Below are 20,313 nucleotides of genomic sequence, written 5' to 3' on the forward strand. Positions count from 1 at the left end.
TTCTATTACAAATCTTTTCGTTATTCGTGGCATACGGATGCGAAAGCACTGAACACCTGTAGAGGGTGGCAGTCTAAGGGTTAAATATGATAATAATATTACACTCTGCAAATATCAAGCAACAAAAGGTATGTAATGTAGTAAAATTATCCTCAGTGGATGCTGAGCGGACCTCACTCCACATGAATCCCAGGGCCCAAATGCATCAGGAGATATTGTGCCAAAGGATGAAGATTGAGACCTGATTCCTCAGGCAACATTGTGGGGCAGAGGCTGTGCAGACACAAGTTCTGCTCTATGGGGGTATGGGGGGAGGGGGTTTGTGGGGCGGCATGGGAGTGTCCTTGCATGGGGGCGGGGTAAGTGGGGGGGCATCAGGGGTTGCTATACACACTGAATGTTTGCCAGAGGTGGTCGTTATTGGGCCACTAGACACCAGGGAACTGTATAGGAGAGGGAGTGGGGGGCACTAGACACCAGAAAACTATATAGGTGAAGGTAAAGGAGGCAGGTTACTAGAAACCGGGGAACTATATAGGGGAAGGAGGCAAAGCACTAGACACCAGGGAACTGTATAGGGGAGAGAGGGGGCCACTAGACACTCGAGAACTGTATAGAGGAGAGCTTCTCGACACCACTGGACCTTATAGGAGAGGGAATGGGGGCACTAGACACTAGGAAACTGTATAGAGGAAGAAGGGGGGGGGGGGGGGGGCATTAGACAACTGTATAAGGGACAAGGTGGCCATTCGATATCGAGGTTGGCCTGTGACTTGGTCTTAGTTTTCACTTTTCACCCACAGTGTTAGTGAGTTTTCACTTTTTACCCACAGTGTTAGTGAGTATGACACCCCTGCTTTGAAACTCATCCTGATGCTCAGGAACTTTCCAGCACGTTGCAATAATGAGCAATTATAAGATGCAGTATTTCTTTGCCATAGTGAACTATTTCAGTTATAGAAATATGAAGAAGTGTCACCTATTGTATGTGATGAGTTTGCTGTTGCTTGACCTAATATCACCAAGGACACCTGATAATACTTTATGTTCAAAATGAGCTGGAAATGATGAATGCTTCTATACATTTTGCCTTGTATTTCCTGCTTGGATGTGATGTTGGTTCTTGTTTTGTGTCTTCTCTGTGGTGTTCTCTCCCGAGTGAGGTTCTCAGTACTGCTGGCCCAGCTTGTTAGGTTTTGCAGGCTCCCCGTACTGCACAAGAGGGAGCCTGGCACAGAGGCAGGTATTTTGCAGACAGCTGGCAGGATGTGTGGTGACATCAGGGCATCAGCTCTCCGTAATGTGCCTGAGGACTTGGCACCTTCCTATCCCGGCTGGGCAGCTTTTATACCCCTTCATACAGAAAGCTTAGCAGAGAAGAGAGTGCAATGTCTACATGCTGCAGGGCTCATTTACGAACAGGAAGACAAGGAAAAAGACCTTACTTAAAATTATGGGCAATGTCTCTTCTGGTTCTCACAACTCTTAACACTTGGAAGTAGACCCGGTGCAGTTGATAAAAGTACATATTTTGGCGGTGCCTCATCAGTTGGGAACTGGGTGCCGCTGATAGGAAAATATTGGTACCGTAATCTAAATGACCAATATGTTACTTTGCACAACCCAGCATCCAGTCTCACTTGAACTCTCCACTATAAGTGACTAGCTCTTAGCTCCCACCTGAATCCTAACCTCACTATCTGATGCCTAACCCCCCTACCTCTTGCCTAACCCCCACTAATGCCTAACCCTACCCCCCACACCTGATGCCTAACCCTAAACCCCCACCTAATGCTTAACCCTACCCCCAACACCTGATGCCTAACCCTCCACCTAATGCCTAACCCTTCCCCCCCACACACGTGATCTCTAACCCTAAACCCCCACCTAATACTTAACCCCAACCCCCTCACCCCCCACCTGATGCCTAACTCCCACCTCTTGCCTAACCCTAACCACTCATAATTGCCTAAAAAGAAAACCACCTATTTAATGCCTAACTTCCGCGCCCCCCCTACCCCCCAACACACACATGGCGTAGCGATTTGGGCTGCAGATACGTAGCAGAAACGGCCGCAGCTCCCAGTGAAGAAGCTTGTTCTAAGCAGGTGGTAGACTCTTCATTCCAAGTCTTCTCTTCCTCTGTACAGACTTCGGAGTAAAGAGATCATTTGTCAAGCTTTTAGATTGTCCTTGGATGTATCGCTATATGGTAATGACTGATTTTGGTTGTTTATTTTTCAAGCTAAATAAGCAAAATTTTCCTACCCTTTGTTGGTAACCGAGACCTTCCATTTCTTCAATTAATCTAGTTGCTGGATTTTGTACTTGTTCTAAATCTTCAATATCCTTCCTGTAGTATGTTGTAGTTTATTGTGTTGTCTCTCACCCCATTATCATTGTCTGTAAGCGTATCTATCGTCCAGCACTGCGTAATACGTTGGCACAATATAAATCCAATAAATAAGAATAATCGTGTGCTGCCAAAAAATGTATCTGCTGTATCCCATACTCTAGATGTGGCCGCAAAAGTGATTTGTACAGTTATCTTAATGTTCACATACATCTTAATCCTTGCAGAAAGCCTAAGGTGGCCATACATCAGGCCAGGTGCTGACCGACAAAGCGTCCAATTTCGGGACGGAAATTGGTCACATTGTCGATAGCACATGTTGCAAGATGTTGGGCCAAAGTTGGTTGGTCGGGAGCGCAGCGGGAACGGCGTGCAATTACCCGAAGATCGACAAAATCATCCACCGCTTTGCCCCCCTAATGCCCGCCGTGCCAATGTTTATACCTGTCTGCGACCTCCACTTGTCCCCCGCTGCTCCGGGCGCATTCTCTTCTTGCATTATCAAGAGTTTTTCAAATCACTAGTGCTTAAAGCTCTTGCAGTGTGAACCAGCCCTTAGGGCTTGCAGTGTGAACCAGCCCTCAGGCTGCTTGTTCACACTGCAGGCGTTTTCGGGGGGGGTTTTTTGGCCGCCTGCGGTTTTTAAAAACGCCGCCCCCCCCCCCTCACCCCCGACCGCGTGGCCAATGAATGTCTATGAGAAGGTTCATATCAGCGCGGTTTGTGAGCGGTGCAGCTAGGAAAGCGGTGCGTGTTCCATTTTTCGGGGCGATTCCGCCTCAATGGAAGGTATAGGAAAATTAGCAAACACGTTCAAAAACGCACAATAAGGCGATTGCGCTCACACTTTTAAAAATAAATAGAGTAACCAAGCAGCTCAGGGTGACCCAAACTACTAGGAATGTGTAGGGGGATAAAAGGGACCAAAAAGCCCTCCTACTACAAAAGCAAAGCTTGGTGTAATTGCCTTCTTAAAACAGAAGGAAATTTGCAATAATTCAGTTATAAATGAACATTTGTGGTTACCCACAATGCACTACTACTAAATATGCAAATTATCCCTTTTCGCCCTTGTAATTTATTTAAAAATAAATACATTGTATTTATTCTTTTCCGGGTCAAAGAGTTCACTTCTTGACTTGCGTCAGGGAATGAATTACAAAACCGCTTGGAAAAACGCTTAGAAAACCGCTAAGCACAAAAACGAATCGCCCACCCAAGCGCCGAAAATTTGAAAAAAAAGACTCCTCAAAAACAGCCCAATGCGGATGGACACACGAATGGAACAAGGCCTCATAGAGGTTTAGGTAGGGTGTGAAGGGAGTAGAAACTCGGTACAGGTGGCAGTAGAAACTGGGGAAGAAATCTGAGGGTGGAATGGGATGCTGCTGAGAAGGATATCACTGCTACCACCAAGTGAAGTTCATGAAAATATATTTCCAGTTATAATGGTTAAGCCAGCAGCTGGAGGAGTGAGATAAAATAGAGGATATTTTGCCACATGTAGGTTTTTTTTTTACTTCCAGGAGCAAAGGGGCAAAACAATAGGATCACTTTTACAGCTTTTGAGTTTTGACAAAGTAATTTCCCGCTTACCTTTATAACTAAATTGTATTAATGTAAGTAAGGTATGTTTTATTCAAGGAGGAGTTGGCCTAACTAAACAGAATTCTGTGTGTCAAAGTGGGCCTGAACTCTTGCACAGGACAGAAGGAAAACAGAGAGAAATGCACCCTGTATGTACTTTGAGAGTTTAGCCTGTCTAATTCATCCTCATCTGTGACTAATCACAACTTGAAATTTGTTCCTTCGGATGTCAGCTGACTGCCACAGCAGAGAGGCTAATTTGAAAGCACAGGATGTGTCTGCTTCCATGAAATCTGCAGATTTATTGCAGGATTTGTATCAGCTGTAACAAAAATGTACTGTCATTTTTTTAAGGGCTCAGACACACTATAAGCGCTTTTCTGAGCGCTTTTTAGCCGTCCGTGCTTTGTGAGAGCTTTTAAAAAATGCCCATTGGCTTACATTAAGATTGTGGTGAAATTGAAATCGCGGTAACCAGTTTACCGCACTCGCGATTTCACCACAATTTTAATGTAAGTCAATGGGAGCGCTCAGAAAAGCTCTTATAGTGTGTCTGAGCCCTAGAGGTTATTATGGTGTTGTGTATCTTTTTTGCTAGGTACACCCTATGAGATTTTCTGGCAGATTTACTGTGAGATCGACTATTTACAACATGTCCGATCTGATTTCCCAGCATTTTACGATTGATTTCCAATTGCTTTCCATTCACTTCAATAGGAAATCGATCAGAAGTCAGATCGGACATGTTGGATACAATCGATCTGACAGTAAATTTGCCATAAAATCTTGCATGGGCAGCACGGTGGCGTAGTGGTTAGCGCTCTGTCCTTGCAGCGTTGGGTCCCTGGTTCGAATCCCAGCCAGGTCAACATCTGCAAAGAGTTTGTATGCTCTCTTTGTGTCTGTGTGGGTTTCCTCTGGGCACTCCGGTTTCCTCCCACATCCCAAAAACATACAGATAAGTTAATTGGCTTCCCCCCTAAATTGGCCCTACTCTACAATACATACACTACACAATATAGGCATAGGACTATGGTAGGGACTAGATTGTGAGCTCCTTCGAGAGACAGTTAGTGACAATACAATATATACTCTGTACAGCGCTGCGGAAGATGTTGGCACTATATAAATACTAAATAATAATAATAATAATAGTGTGTACCTAGCATTAGAGCAAAGAGGAAGTTCTGGTCCTCTTTAAATGATGGTAGGTTTGTGTGAGGGTCTGATTACTCATTTCTGAGTAATCATATTCCATGCCTGGCTTGTGTACAGATTAAGGAAATGGACTTAGCAACAACCCTGTAAATATTGGCACTCACTCCAGGCTGCCATCCTCAGCAGCCGCACAGATTGTGTCAGATACACACATGCTGATGAAGACGCATTGGTTACATAGAGGAACAATAAGCCTGGGGGTAGCAGAAATGACAGGCACTCCCATGGACTTGCTGGAGGAGATGCAGCCACAGGAGAGTGCCTAATTGATTGACTGTTTACACACTCATCAGTGGCAGGAGCTCTGCAATGCCTGCATATATTGCATTGTTGTCTTTCCTGCAGGCTCTGCTCAACTTTCCTCAGGCTCCCATTAACAGCAATTACAATAACAATCTTGTTTTTAGCAGTACAATTGGAGCAGTGCAATAATCTGAAGACGTGAATTGAATTTTAAAGGAGCACTGTTGTGAAAAACTGTAAAATGCTTATGCATGTAAACAATGTATAGTGCACATCCAAGTAAATTTATCCTTCTGAGGTTCAAGTGCAGACTCCTATCTGGTGTGTACAATCCTCCACCATAGACACCCAACAGCATGCAGACTCACCAGATAATTTGGCCACTATTAGATTGGCCATATGCGCACATATCCAGGAGCCTCGGTGCCTCAGGATCCTGGTGCCACCTCTCCACACAGGATTACCAGATTTTGTCCCAGTGTCATGCAGCTTGCACCTCAAAAAAATTATCTCATAGCGTGATACCGTAAAAACAATAGCATCTTTATTTAAAACATTTCACTCACATGCTCCATGATGTTTCAGTGGCATAGAGCAGTGTTTCTCAACTTTTTCGAGCCAAGTACCCCCTATCGCAATTCAGTTTGAGCCAAGTACCCCCTATCAAGTGCCGCGCGCACGTGCGTGCATGCGTGTGTGCGTGCGTGCGTGTGTTGGCGTGCATGTGTATACACCTGACCCCCCAGGTATTGGTGCCCCCAGTATAGATAGCGAGGTATAGGTGCCTGCTCCATTATAGGTGCCCTCAGTATAGCTAGGTATAGGTGGCCCCAATATAGCTAGTTATAGGTGCCCCCAGTATAGCCAGGTATAGGTGTCCTCAGTATAGCTAGGCATGGGTGCCCCCAGTATAGCCAGGCATGGGTGCCCCCAGTATAGCCAGGCATGGGTGCCCCCAGTATTGCTAGGTATGGGTGCCTCCAGTATAGCCAGGCATGTGTACCTCCAGTATAGCTAGGTATAGGTGCCCCCAGTATAGCTAGGTATGGGTGCCCCCCAGTATAGGTGCCCTCAGTATAGCTAGGTATAGGTGGCCCCAGTATAGCTAGGTATAAGTTCCCCCAGGTATAGGTGCCTTCAGTATAGCTAAGTATAGGTGGCCCCAGTATAGCTAGGAATAGGTGCCCTCAGTATAGCAAGGTATAGGTGCCCTCAGTATAGCAAGGTATAGGTGGCCCCAGTATAGCTAGGTATAGGTTCCCCCAGGTATAGGTGCCTTCAGTATAGCTAAGTATAGGTGGCCCAAGTATAGCTAGGTATAGGTGCCCCCAGTTCAGCTAGGTATGGGTGCCCCTAGTATAGCCAGGCATGGGTGCCTCCAGTATAGATATGTATAGGTGCCCCCAAGTACAGCTAGGTGTGGGTGCCCCCCAGTATAGCCAGGCATGGGTGCCCCAAGTATAGCCAGGAGGGGGACGCAGCGCATGAGGGGAGCGATGCCCACACATAGCGGCGGGGAGGGGGGTCCACTCCCTCCCTCACCTGGGCTCCCCCATCAGCGCTTTCCCCCCTCTGACACATTACAGCGGCATGGTGAAAGGAACGCAAACTTCTGCGTTCCACGCTGGAGGTCCGATCTTCTTTGAGCCTGACACAACTTCCTGATAAACAGGAAGCAGCGTCATCGCTAACAGAGAAGAATCTCCGGCGTGGAACGCAGAAGTAAGTCCACGTTCCTTTTACCATGCCGCCGGTGTTAATGTGTCGGAGGGGGGAAAGCGCTGACGGGGGAGCCCAGGTGAGGGAGGGGGGAGTGGACCCTCTCCCCGCCGCTATGTGTGGGCATGCTCCCCCGTTTTGCACTGAGTCCCCCTCCTGGCTGCGTACCCCCGGCTGGGGTCTCACGTACCCCCTGGGGTCCGCGAACCACGTGTTGAGAAACACTGGCATAGTTTTCATACGGGCTCTCCCCCGTTGCCTACCTGGGCAGTCCTGGACCACGTTGTTGTTATAGCGCTGTCCCCTCCACTCCAGCATACACCACCGTCCCAGCGTGTCTCCGTGTAACTCCTATTACGTCCAGTCCCCGCCCGATCGATTTCGTCACTGCCTCGTGACGGGGGCGGGTGACGAAGTCGATCGGGCGGGGAATGGACATACTAGGAGTTACAAGGAGACGCTGGGACAGTGGTGTATGTTGGAGTGGAGGGAACAGCGCTCGTCCTCCTGTGTAGCCCCGATCTAGCGTTGGCTCCCCAGATTATCCACCGACAAGCTTTTCTGGTGATGCGTGCAGGTACAGTACCATTTGTAAAACAGTATAACAGAGGCGCCAACTAGAGTAAAATCGATTAAAAACCGTTTAAAACCAGGGAGGTGAGTCCACCAACTTCCCCCTTTTAAACGTTTTTTAATCGCTTTTACTCTTGTTGGTGCCTCTGTTATACTGTTTTACAAATCAACTAGTCCACCCCTGGTGGAGGGGTGTATCCCCTATTTTCCTATCTACAGAGAGCGACTTCTTATACCTGAGTGGGGTCAGGTTATAATTCTTCCACCTGCCTATCCAGTGGTTGCCTTTTGTGGCATTGCTTGATTACACACTTTATCATCTGCTACTAAGGTACTACACTATATTGGGCTCTCGGACTCACTTTGTGTTTTTCAAGGTACAGTACCATCTTCCGCCTTGGACTCCGGTGGAAATAATTGGGCCCGATCGGGTCCACTGTACTGCACAAGCGCCTGTTCCTGATCGGACTCAAATATTTCGATGGAGCCTGAGGGGAAAGACGGTACTGCGTTTGCACTGGGTCGCGATGGTAAATATTGCTGGCTGCTGCTGTCTGGGGGTCCCAGTGGTGGATCTGTGCTGCACAGGAGGAAAGGGGAAGCCTCATTAGGAATCAGAGGCTTCCACCTCCCAAGGTAAGTACCCCCATGGGCTGTTTTTTTTTCCTTACAGGTTCTCTTTAAAACAGAAGGTATTTGCGATTATTCCGGTTGGAGTGAGCATTTCTGGTGTCCCACAATCACTGCTGAATATGCAGATCATCTCTTTGTTGTCCCTGACGGCTAAACACACCTCCAGAACTGCTGGAATGCCCCCTCACTCTACTAGGAGTTCTGGTTCACCATGAGCTTGCTGGGCGATCTATAACTACAGTATGTACAAGATGTGGAGTTGTTCCAGAATAAAATGCAATATAATTTTTTTTTTATAAGTTGCTGTCACTTAAGGTGACCATTAAAGGTACAATTTTTATCGAACAATCATATTTTCAATAAGATTGTTCGGATTGAAAGAAAAGATCGTATTTAATTGATCCACACGACTAAAGAATTCATATCCCCACCCGTTATGATCACGTCTATGAAAAAATCTGCCAAGTGGAAACATCATTTTTGCGGAACTGAAATAAAAATAAAGTGTTTCACTTACCTGGCGCTTCTGCCATCCCCTTGCAGTCTTCCTGTCCCGTGCCTGTCCTCCACAATTCTCCGTTCTCCCACCGCCATCTACTTTCAGTATCACCGCACCGTCGACTTGTAAGTCAACGGCAACTGCGCCTGTACACCCCAGGCAACGCATAGCTTTCTTCACATTCCCACCGCCCGCCCGCAATAGCATCCTGCGAAGAAAGCTAAAATTGGTTCAGGGTGACAGGCGCAGTTGCGGTGACGGTGATACCGAAAGTAGCTGGTGGCGGGAGAACAGAGGATTGTGGAGGACCGGCGCGGGACAGGAAGGCTGCACGGGGCTGGCAGAAGTCCAAGGTGAGTAAAACACTTTGTTTTTATTTCTGTTCCGCTTTAAGGACACGATCGATAATGCAATCATTCAAGATCGATTGGGGCCATCAGCTTCAGTTTTTATGCAATATGGTCTATATACTCTGATTGAAAATATGATCGTTCAGTAGGAATTTAGAGTGCATTTTACTCTTGAAGAAATTTACTTTTTATAAATATGTATTTTAAATGTTTCCTTTTTTTTTGTTTGGTTATATCGGTCCTTTAAAAAAATGCTTTTCACTTTGAGCAATACGATAGGGGAAGAAGCTTGATTATTGGAGAATGAATGGATTCTCTATCAAATAACAACTGAACTGAGTACGGTGTGTAGAAGCGAGGCAGGCAAAAAGGGCGCCGGACATTTGGGCGCAGCCATAGAATCAAGCCCGGTCCGCCCATGATGCCAAGTGAGGCGACTTCTTCAGGTGGCAGAAGTCTAGGGGCAGCACCAGGCAGAAACAGGAAGTGAAGAGAGTGCCTGGCCAACCTATACTGGGGGCAACTGTACCTGGCTAACCCATACTGGGGGAAACTGCTGTACCTAGCTACCAACACTGAGGGCACCTATAACTGGCTACCTACCTATACTGAGGGTATTGTTTGGGGGGGCTCACCACAGCTATAATGTGCGGTGCAAATTGTCGGGTGTTGTGCGATCATTCCAATTCGGGAAAGGGGCGCATCCTCACAATTTTGCCTCAGGCAGCAAAAAGTATAGAACCGGCCCTGCATAGACTGTAATGTGAATTTCGGCTATAGCAGTGCTCAGAGGGTCGTTTGGGTGCTGGCAAAAGACAGAGCCCAAATTACAATAAAAAACAGTGCAATTAGGCTGCCAGCGATAGCCAGCAGCTGAATGACATCTTTCCCCTGAGTCCCTGGCGGCCTGAAGGGGGAATAGTAATTAATACACCCAAATTTCCCGGCGCCATTTTTGGATGTATGTGTGTGGGAGTGTTGGAATGAAAATGAAAGGATGAGGACGAATAGATGTGAACAATATTTGTTTGTTTGTTTGAACTTAAATAAATGTATCATTTAATAAAGAGATATAACTTTGAATTCTAAACAATGATGCAAACTAATAACCAGACTTAAAGAGGAACTCCAGCCTAAACAAACATACTGTCATTAAGTTACATTAGTTATGTTAATTAAAATAGATAGGTAATATAATCTCTTACCCACACTGTTTTAAAAGAACAGGCAAATGTTTGATTTCATGATGGTAGCCATCTTTTTGGTTGAAAGGAGGTGACAGGGAGCATGAGACACAGTTCCAACTGTTCTGTGTCCTGAGCACCTCTCCCAGTTGCTAGACAACGTGAATAACAACATAGGAAATCTCATCATGCTCTGCACAGCATCAGGGAAAAAAAGCCCAGGCTTTTTTTCTTTGATGGGTGGAGCTTAGCTAAAAATGCAGCTAAAAAGGATGCTTTGGTAAGAAAAACAAAGTTCTGATGCTGTGAAACTGTTAAAGAAACACCAAGCCTTTTCAGTTCTGCTGAGTAGATTTTTTTCCGGAGGTTCACTTTAAGGAGTTTCTCAATGAAGCCATTTGTCTATTTGTCTAGTCCGGAAATAGTGAAGTAAAGCTGGGTTCGAAAAAAAAATGCTTTCTTAGATCGGATCGGGATATAGTGTTATTGCTCATAAAGTTAGTAAATTAACCAAAGTGCTATTCCAATCACACAACCACCGTGGGATTTTTTGTTTTTTTAAATAAGTCCAAGTTGTCCAGGAATTTATTAAATGTTCAGGCCCATTTTTTGTTTAATGAAACAATACAGAGTGTTTAAACACAGCAAACAATCAAAAGCTAATACAGCGTGGACTGAGTTCTGTGACTATAACTCATACAATATACAATAAACATTGAGAACTATGTAATAACACAGCGAAATAGCCTGCATATTAAAACTTTGTCTTTTATAGAATTTAATAAAAAGAAACCCCTGTAAAAGGTTGTTACATAAAATAAAATGAAATGAAATACAGCAAAATGCACCCTGTGGGGTAATATCACAGCAGCAACTACCACAGTAAAATAAGCTTCTTCCTGCACTTTTGAGGTGTCTATATAGTCCTGCATTATACTTGGATTGGATTTAAGAATTAGCATTTTGTATCTCTGCATTTACATTTAATCACTAAGGGCTCGTTTCCACTATTGCATTGCAAAATCGCTGCGGAAAAATTCGCATGAAAATTCGCAGGGATGACGATGTATGCGAATTTAACCATGGCAATGCCGGTGTGCTTTTCCATTGATTTCATGCGAATTCGCATAAAAATTCGCATAAAAATCTGCATACCAAAACAGCATGCGAATTTCCTATTAAATACATTAGCGGCGATTCGCATGCATTCCACTCGCAGGCAAATTCTGCGGCTCTTTTGTGCGTTTTTTCACCGCTGAAAAATACAGTGGAAACAGGCCCATCCACTTGCATTACATGTGCGAATCCGCATGCGTTGGACGCATGCGGATTCGCGATAGTGGAAACGAGCCCTAACTCTATTTGGACATCATCATTCTTTCTTTAACGACTTCAGCCTACAGTGTTGTTCACCTTATGCATCCGAGCAACTTTCACCTCCCATTCATTCGCCACTAACTTTATCACTACTTATCACACTGTAATGATCTATATCGTGTTTTTTCCGCCACCATTTAGGCTTTCTTTGAGTGGTACATTTTGCTAAGAATTATTTTATTCTAAATCCATTTTAATAGGATGATTAAGAAAGAAATGGAAAATATCATTATTTCTCAGTTTTTGGCCATTATAGTTTAAAATTAATACATGGTACCGTAATTAAAATCCATGTATTTTATTTGCCCATTTGTCCCGGTTATTACACTGTTTAAATTAAGGAGGAGACCAGGACTAATGCCAGCGGACAGGTAAGACATTAAACAGTGCAACACACTTGTCTGTCAATTGTCGCGATATTGAATGCCGTTACCGCCGTGCAGCCAATCTACCCCTTGTAAATGAGATTTTTCAGCATGTCCGATCGATCCTGTCGACCGGGCGGCCATATTACATTACCAATTCTTTAAAAAAAATTATCAAATCAATAGGTCGGTCAGGACGCAATATCGAGCAATTTTTAGGTACTTTTATCTTTACACATGCTTCTGCTTTTGTTTGCAAAGTGATGTTCCTCGTAATGTTCAGTAGAGTTGCCATTCATAGTTCTTGTCTGTAAGTTTTTAATGTGTTCAGTACTTCGTGCCACAGTCTCATTTCCCCCATCCCATGACAAATTGACAGTCATTATGGTGGTGTGGTCCTAAAACAAATAACTGGTAATCCTTGCTATGGTTTTACTGAATGGTGAGGGCCCCAGGGTGCCCCACCTCCCACATACCATCAGTAAATGAGTACAAAAGTACAAATATAAGGTACTGTAGATCATAACTTTATTCAGTCACAAAATAATCATGCTGAGTAGAATTCTACACCATCCTGTCATAAATGCGCTCTTGACATTTTGCGGTTTAAAATAAAATCACCTCAGCCCTTCAGCAAGACCCCCTTGCTTCTTGCACTTTGCTCTTTCCAAGTCTATTGTAAACATCCCCGCCCCGGCAGTTACCAGCTCATTCTCCTGGTGGAAGAAGCAGAAAATTATTGGCTTGAATGACCGCTCATTAAGATGTTTGTCTGGGAAAGAGTCACTGAGGCACAAACCACCAAGGCAGGTTCAGCAAAGAAAATGGCTGCTTTCTCCCCATCCCCCACTTTTGTTTCTGGTTGGGGGTTTTAGCAAGTACAGGTAGGCAAATCATAAAAATATCAGTCAGCAATTACGATTACATAAAAGCCTTAGTTCAGGTCTTTGTTTTAAATGGATATGATAGCAAATTTGAATTGTTTAGCAAAGTTTAGTTTTGGAAAGTTTTTCACATCAATACCTTATGCAGTATACTATGCAAAAACAAGGGATCCAAAAGATTTGTGTCCTGATCCATCACAAGATACACAAAGATTAGCAAAAAAATTCAAAATTGTATTTACATTTTATTAACTTTAATAAGGTGCTGAAACATCGTTTATCGTATTTCCTCGCTCACACACCTACACCCAAAGTCTACAGCCTCGTCCACCCAACCAGTTAGATAAGGCAACAGGTGCAGTAGAACATTTCCAGGATATTTGGCTGTTGCTACTGTGCGGGGCTGTCAATCTTTCAAATTGTTCATATGTACAGTAGCTTATGCAGTATATATTGAAAGTACCTGTCTGGCTGCATCCTATAGCTCCTTGCAGGGGTGCAGCTAGAAGTTTACAGGCCCCCCAGCAAAATCCAGCAAGGTCTCCTCCCCAAGATTCCAGTATTGGGTAGCCTATATGTGCATCCCCCCCCCCCCCAACAAACACCGCAGATAGTCACATATAAGCCGACCCACGTATAAGCCGAGATACCCACTTCTCCCTCAGGAACCAGGAAAAAGTAATTGACTCGCGTATAAGCCCCTCACCAGTATAGCCCCCTCCTCATAGCCACATGTGCCCCAAGGATGATACAGCTGTGCCTCAAGACACAACTAGATGGCCTCATTGATATGAGACAGTGATTGCCACACAGGAAGAATCCCTGATCATTGCAGCCCTGACACGTTGCTTGCACGCTCCGCTTCACAAGCCAGGGGACACAGGTAGTCTTGACCAGCGCACCTTGCACACCATGTTGCAGGGGATGGGGGGCACGGACACAGCAGAGAGCCAGCTGGCAAGAGCAGGATCATTAGTGCAGGATCCTTATGCTCCTCTGCCGGTAACAAAACCTACTCCACTATCCATTCTGCTCTACTGACTCGCATATAAGCTGAGGGAGTAACTTTCCAGCTCATTTTTTTGCTGACAAGTTAGGCTTATACACGAGTATATAAGGTACACTTCCTGGAGCAGCTGTAGTGGAGCATCTGGTTCCAGTTGCAGGACAGGTCCTCACTGGCTCACTCCTCTCTTCAGTGAATCTACATGGGGCCTATCTCTCTCCAGCTCCTGTCTCTGCATTTCATTTGACTGAAAAACTGGCACTGCCTCTAAAGACTTTATTCTTTCATAGACTAAAAAAACAAAGTTTAGATACAATGGGTCTAAAGGGTCTAAAGAGACAACAATGGGTCTCTTTATCAGGGCAATAGCTTTAATGGCACAATCTGTCCTGCTAGGTCATCAAAAGATGAGCCAAATGGCTCGTTGGGGTGAAAATCACCTCTAGACACTCGCTGTTAGCAATGTGTGCAGTACAAGCAGCAGTAGCTGAATGAGTGTTGGCTTCATGGTTTTCTTAGTCTATGAAACTATGAAGTCTTTAGAGGTAGTGCCAGTTTTTCATTCATTTGCCACAGTGGGTGGTGTCATCCACCTGGATTATCTGAGCACTCCTGATTTCACTTTGACAATTTAACCAGTCCCACACCCATCCCTGTGTGTACCATATCTACCTCTCGACACCTTGCGCTGTCTGCAATAAGACATAATTTCCCTGTTTATTTATGTAACCCCTTAATAATGACACTAACTAAGGTGTGGAATGGAATAAATGTTTCATTACGTACTAAGCAGTGACAAAGAGATCTGTTGAGCTGTAGCTGCAGTGCTGGCTGCGAAGAGTTAATCTCAGCAGCACAGGGAGGAGATGGGCAGGTTAAGCTCTGTGCAAAGACTTGCTGCTGCCCCCACTGAGCTCTTTTCTGACTAACTCAAGTGGGCATTGATGGGATGGAGAGGAGTCTGGTCTGTCCCCCCAAAAATTGCATACAAATACACATAAAAAAAATGGGAGGCTGAATTAGGGCTTCATAATGAAGAGACAATATTGTAAAGCAAATTACAGATGGTTGTCTTTTCTCCTTCCATTAAGTGAGTCAGTCAGATTGTAAGTTAGGGTTGGACCTACTGTTCCCTGAGTCCCCCTTTGCAGCAATATTATCTCCTTCCTATTTCAGGATTTCACACTATACAACGTGTAAGAACCCGTCGTTAGTTGAATTGATTTGGGGACTGTGGACCAAATAATACCCGTGGTGCTGAAAACCATGTACTTCCAAGAGACTAGCTCCACTACCATTAGTGATGGGCCAGCCCGGAGCCAGGGGGCTGTGGAGACCTGAAATTAATATACTGTATTGTTAATTAACTGGTTCCTAAATACTCTTCTACAAACTAAACATTTCTGAGCAGGAGACTGGTGAGATGGATTGTGGACATGTTGACATCTGGTGAGATGTGCATGTTGACATCACTCTGCCTAGTTCTCTATAGTTTGATTTTGCAGAGGAACCTCATTTTTACCCGGCAGTACAGCTGTGTTTGACATATTATTATTTAGTATTTATATAGCACTGACATCTTCCGCAGCGCTGTACAGAGTATATTGTCTTGTAACTAACTATCCCTCAGAGGGGCTCACAATCTAATCCCTACCATAGTCATATGTCTATGTATGTATTGTGTAGTGTATGTATCATAGTCTAGGGCCAATTTAGGGGGAAGCCAATTAACTTATCTGTATGTTTTTGGGATGTGAGAGGAAACCAGAGTGCCCTGAGGAAACCCACACAGACATGGGGTGAACATACAAACTCCTTGCAGTTGTTGACCTGGCTGGGATTCGAACCGGGGACCCAGCGCTGCAAGGCAAGAGCGCTAACCACTACGCCACCGTGATGCCCGCAGTGACAGAGAAGACTAGGAGGTTGGAGCAGGAGCAGAACTACAAATTATGGGGCCACCCAGCATAACGATGATGGGACCCCCCAATGTTCACACCCTTTCCCTTGTCAACCTCTTGTGACCCTCACAGACAGGTGGCCCATCATGCAAGGGTCATAAAACAAGTGTGGGCATTGTATTCTTCACTAGCCATGGTCGCTGGATTCCGTGGAATTAAGAATTCCGCGATTCCGGCCGGAATTTGGTGATTCCGTTCCGTTGTCCGTTATCACTATGGCGGAATTTCCGTGGAAAAATGAGAAATTCCGCTGAATTTTACGGAATGCACATTTTTTTCCCCACCAAACTGATTTCTGCCTAATAATAACAATTTCTGCTTGACAGACTTCCTTATTTCCTCCCCCTCCTCCTCCAGAGGAGGGAGGGTCTTGTCTTCCAGGGAATTGTAGGATTTCAAAAGCCAGCTTACATACATTGGCTGGGAATCGAACCCACCGCACCACCAACACTACATGCTAAAGCCAGCCTAGCATGTACCATTATGATATATCCAAGAGAAAAATGAGCTTGCTTAGGGATTTGTAGGATGTGAAAAGCCAACTCACATACATTGGCTAGGAATCGAACCCAGGCCTACCACTTGGTAGGCTGCTATCCTAACCATTATACCACCAACACAACACACTATAATGCTACATGCTGAAGCCAGCCTAGCATGTACCATTGTGATATATCCAAGAGAAAAATTAGCTTGCTTCGGGATTTGTAGGATGTCAAAAGCCAACTCACATACATTGGCCAGGAATCGAACCCAGGCCTACCACTTGGTAGGCTGCTATCCTAACCATTATACCACCAACACAACACACTACAATGCTACAGGAGGAAGCAAGGACCAGGATAACACACAGGCAAAGAGAGGCCCGAAAAAGCTGACTCCTTCATGGGCGCTGCGCACTGCTAGCCTGCAGAACCGCTCCAGGACATTACATCAGGTGACATCATGCGGTGGTGACGTGATGATGACTTGAAGTCTGACGCAGGCTGCCCAGGAGGAGTCAAGGAAGGTGATCGAGCTGGTAATCTTCATTTTTCTTCTATTTGGCTGCACCACACATCACCAGCTCCCTAGCGGTTATGTCCTTCTGCCTGCTCCCCCATCTTCTACTTGCCGGGCTGCGCCCAGGGCGGGCGCCCGCCCGCTCTGCCCGAGAAACGGCCCTGCACACTAGCGACCCCCAAACAACAAGCGATCTGCCCAGCAGATCAGCTCACCCCCACTCCCATTGTTCATGCTACTCTCCCACCCGCCGCATGACATCACGCACACAGCCCTCCGCCGTTCCTGCCCGCATAGCAACCCAGCGCGTGTTCAGCTGACACACGTCTATACAGCCGGCCAGCGATGTTGCCCAAGTAGGGCAGGTCCCGATCCCTGACGGGTGACATCCATCAAAAAATGTAGGTACCTTTAGAGAGACAGCCTGCCTAATTATGTGGTAACATGCTGCCTAATTCCTTTATTTTTATATATTGTAAGTAAGGTTAACACACTATTATTTTATGCCCATTATTTAGCTATGCCCACAGTCTGTCACAAGTACGCGACATCACCACGACATGCCATGCAGTCCCTCTTTGTTGGTGCCTGGAAGTGCCCTGCATCTTCTGAGATCCTAGTCATCCAAAGCTGAAATATCGATTTTCACTGAAGACTTTAAGATATAATGTACTCACAAAAGAGAAAGATCATTTAAAGTCATCTTTTGTGATATATTTAGAGGACAGGACTCTCTGTCAAAGAGCACCTTCTCTCCTGTATAGTGGTGGTTGTGGGGGTTGGGCAAAGAGTGAGCAATTTTTTGAGAACGGTGCATGTGCAGGATGCTCCCGGCAGGCGCATTAGCCTGCGACTCAGAGTTCCTCTAGCAGATTTTTTTTGGAGGGGGCAATGGCACAACGAAAGAGTTTGGGAGGACACTGAGGAACCTAAAAGACTATAAAGGTCTTTGAGAAGCCCCAAGTAAGTAAAAATCTACGTTGTTGGTCCATTTCAGGTGTGCTTTAAATTGTAGTACCACATACCATATTTTTCAGACTATAAGACGTTCCTGACCATAAGACGCACCTAGGTTTAGAGGACAAAAACCAGGGGAAAAAATATACTACACTTGGTGCATCCATGGTGAAGGGGCATCTGGTGGATTATGCCCCCTTGTACATCTTGTATCCTTCTCTGTACCCCTTTGTGTCCCTTTATGCCCTACTGTGTCCTCTGTTTGTCCCCCTGTGTCCTCCTCTGCATGGGCACAGTACAAGGAGTCCCAACATTGTTGCGGGTGGAGGTTCATATTGGCAGGTGTTCACACGTGAGCAACTCCCTGCATTTGGACTGTAACGCAGTGACTTTTTTCCCCACTTTTGGGGGAGAAAAAGTGAGTCTTATAATCCACAAAATACAGTATATTAAATTACAAATCCTGCTTAAACAAATGTACAAACTAAATGTCCATATACAAAACACCTGAGATCCTAAACGTAATTTTTTCTGGTTTGGTGTTGCTAATACCACCATATTCAAGTCCTGTAAGGCTAGAAAGTGCTCAGGCTACTGACAGCCACTTTTTCCTGTTATAAAATAAGATTTATTCCCACAATTTAGTTTCTACTTTTCAGCTTAACTTGTAACTGGGCGTGGTAAGACTTGTACAGTAACTGGATATAATTTGTTACACCTGGAATTTCCACATGGATATGAGGTGATCTGAGGACAATTCAGATATCACACAATGTAGTACATTTGCAATTAGCAACAAACATGCCCAGGTGTCAGTCAAAGTAAAAACAAAAGAAAGAAAAACCACTTAAACAATTTTGTAATGGATCTCATAACCAGTTTGCTTTCCACGTTTTTACCCTTTAAAGGAAACCTAAAGCAAAAGGGTTCCACTTACCTGGGGCTTCTACCAGCCCCCTGAAGCCGTCCTGTGCCTGCTCCTCTGTTTTGTTTCTGCTGACTTTCAATTGGCGGGCCACTGCACCTGCACAGCCCTGGCCGCGTGAGTCCTGGATTGCGCTCCCATCTGCGAGAGCGTCCTGTGCAGGCGCAGTAAGAGAAAACCTCGTACTGCGCCTGGGTGATTAGTTGACGGAAAGGAAACTAAGCCGCGGTGGGGGATTGGAGGATCGTTGAGTACCGGCGCGGGCACAGTACGGCGTTAGCGGGCTGGTAGAAGCCCCAGGTAAGTGGAACTCTTTTTCTACCCTTGCTTAATTTGCTTGCTTTAGGTTCTCTTTAAGTTTCCTGACATTTTTGAGGGCTCGTTTCCACTATAGCGAATCCGCATGCGGGCACTGCATGCGGATTCGCATACTTAATGTTAGTGGATGGGGCTGTTTCCACGTGTGCGGCGGCGGTGGCGTTTTTCGGTGCGGGGAAAATCTGCACGACAGGGTCGTGCAGATTCGCATGCGGCAGGAATGCGGGCGAATCGCCGCTAATGTATTCAATAGGGAAATCGCATGCGGCTTTGTCATGCGGATTTCCCCGCGATTTTGCATGCGATTTCGCATGAAAGCCAATGGAACTTAAATTTGCATGGCTCCTTGCCATGCGAAATCGCATGCGAAATCGCGGGTAAATCTGCATGCGGAAACGCAGCCGCATGCGATTTCTTCAGCGGTGGAATCCAGGCGATTCCGCACCGCTACAGTGGAAACGAGCCCTGACACTTTAGCTGTGTCGCCTTGATACAGCAGTAACTTTTTAATTACTTATACCTTCTTAGATAGATAGATATTTTTATTTATTTTTTAGTACAATCTAAGCTTTCTTTTGGGTAGTATTTTTTTTCCCTAAACTATTTTATTTTATAGTCATTTTATGGGGAAAAATTTGGTGCAAATGCAGAAAAACAATTTTTTTCCCCTTCCTAATTTTCTGTACTGCTGGGAATACACAATACGTTTTTTGCAAAGAATCGTTCCGATTGATGCCTTCGATGATAAAATTCCGACATGTCCGATTCTCTGCTCGATTCTGTTCCTCTCGATTTCTCACAGAAGTGAATGGAAAAAAGATAAGAAAAATGAAGATAAGATAAGAAAATCGAGCAGAGAATCGAATGGCTAATAGATCGCTCAGAGAATCGAACGCGAAAAACGTAACATGTATTCCCAGCATACATGAGGCGATCCGGCGGCTCGATTAGCCGCCGGATCGCCTCTTCCGCGTACCTGCCGCGTCCCCGCTCGCCCGCGCGTGCGTCGGATTCGATCCACCCCCGCGCCGGTTATCTTTAGCTCGATTCCCTGCCATTGTCCCCTCGTGGGGAACGAGCAGGGAATCGGCGGCGGCAAAATAGGACCTGACAGATCTTATCAATCGAGCCGCTGATGCGGCTCGATTGATAAGGAACA

General features: G+C 45.4%; 1 protein-coding gene across 4 annotated transcripts in view; it reads left to right on the top strand.

Moving 5' to 3' along the window:
• Positions 1-20,313, top strand: part of TCF7L1 (transcription factor 7 like 1) — a 278,593-nt gene that overhangs the window by 127,630 nt on the left and 130,650 nt on the right. The window lies entirely within an intron of this gene.

This window comes from Hyperolius riggenbachi, chromosome 3 (assembly GCF_040937935.1).
Source record: "Hyperolius riggenbachi isolate aHypRig1 chromosome 3, aHypRig1.pri, whole genome shotgun sequence".
Classification (NCBI taxonomy): Eukaryota; Metazoa; Chordata; class Amphibia; order Anura; family Hyperoliidae; genus Hyperolius; species Hyperolius riggenbachi.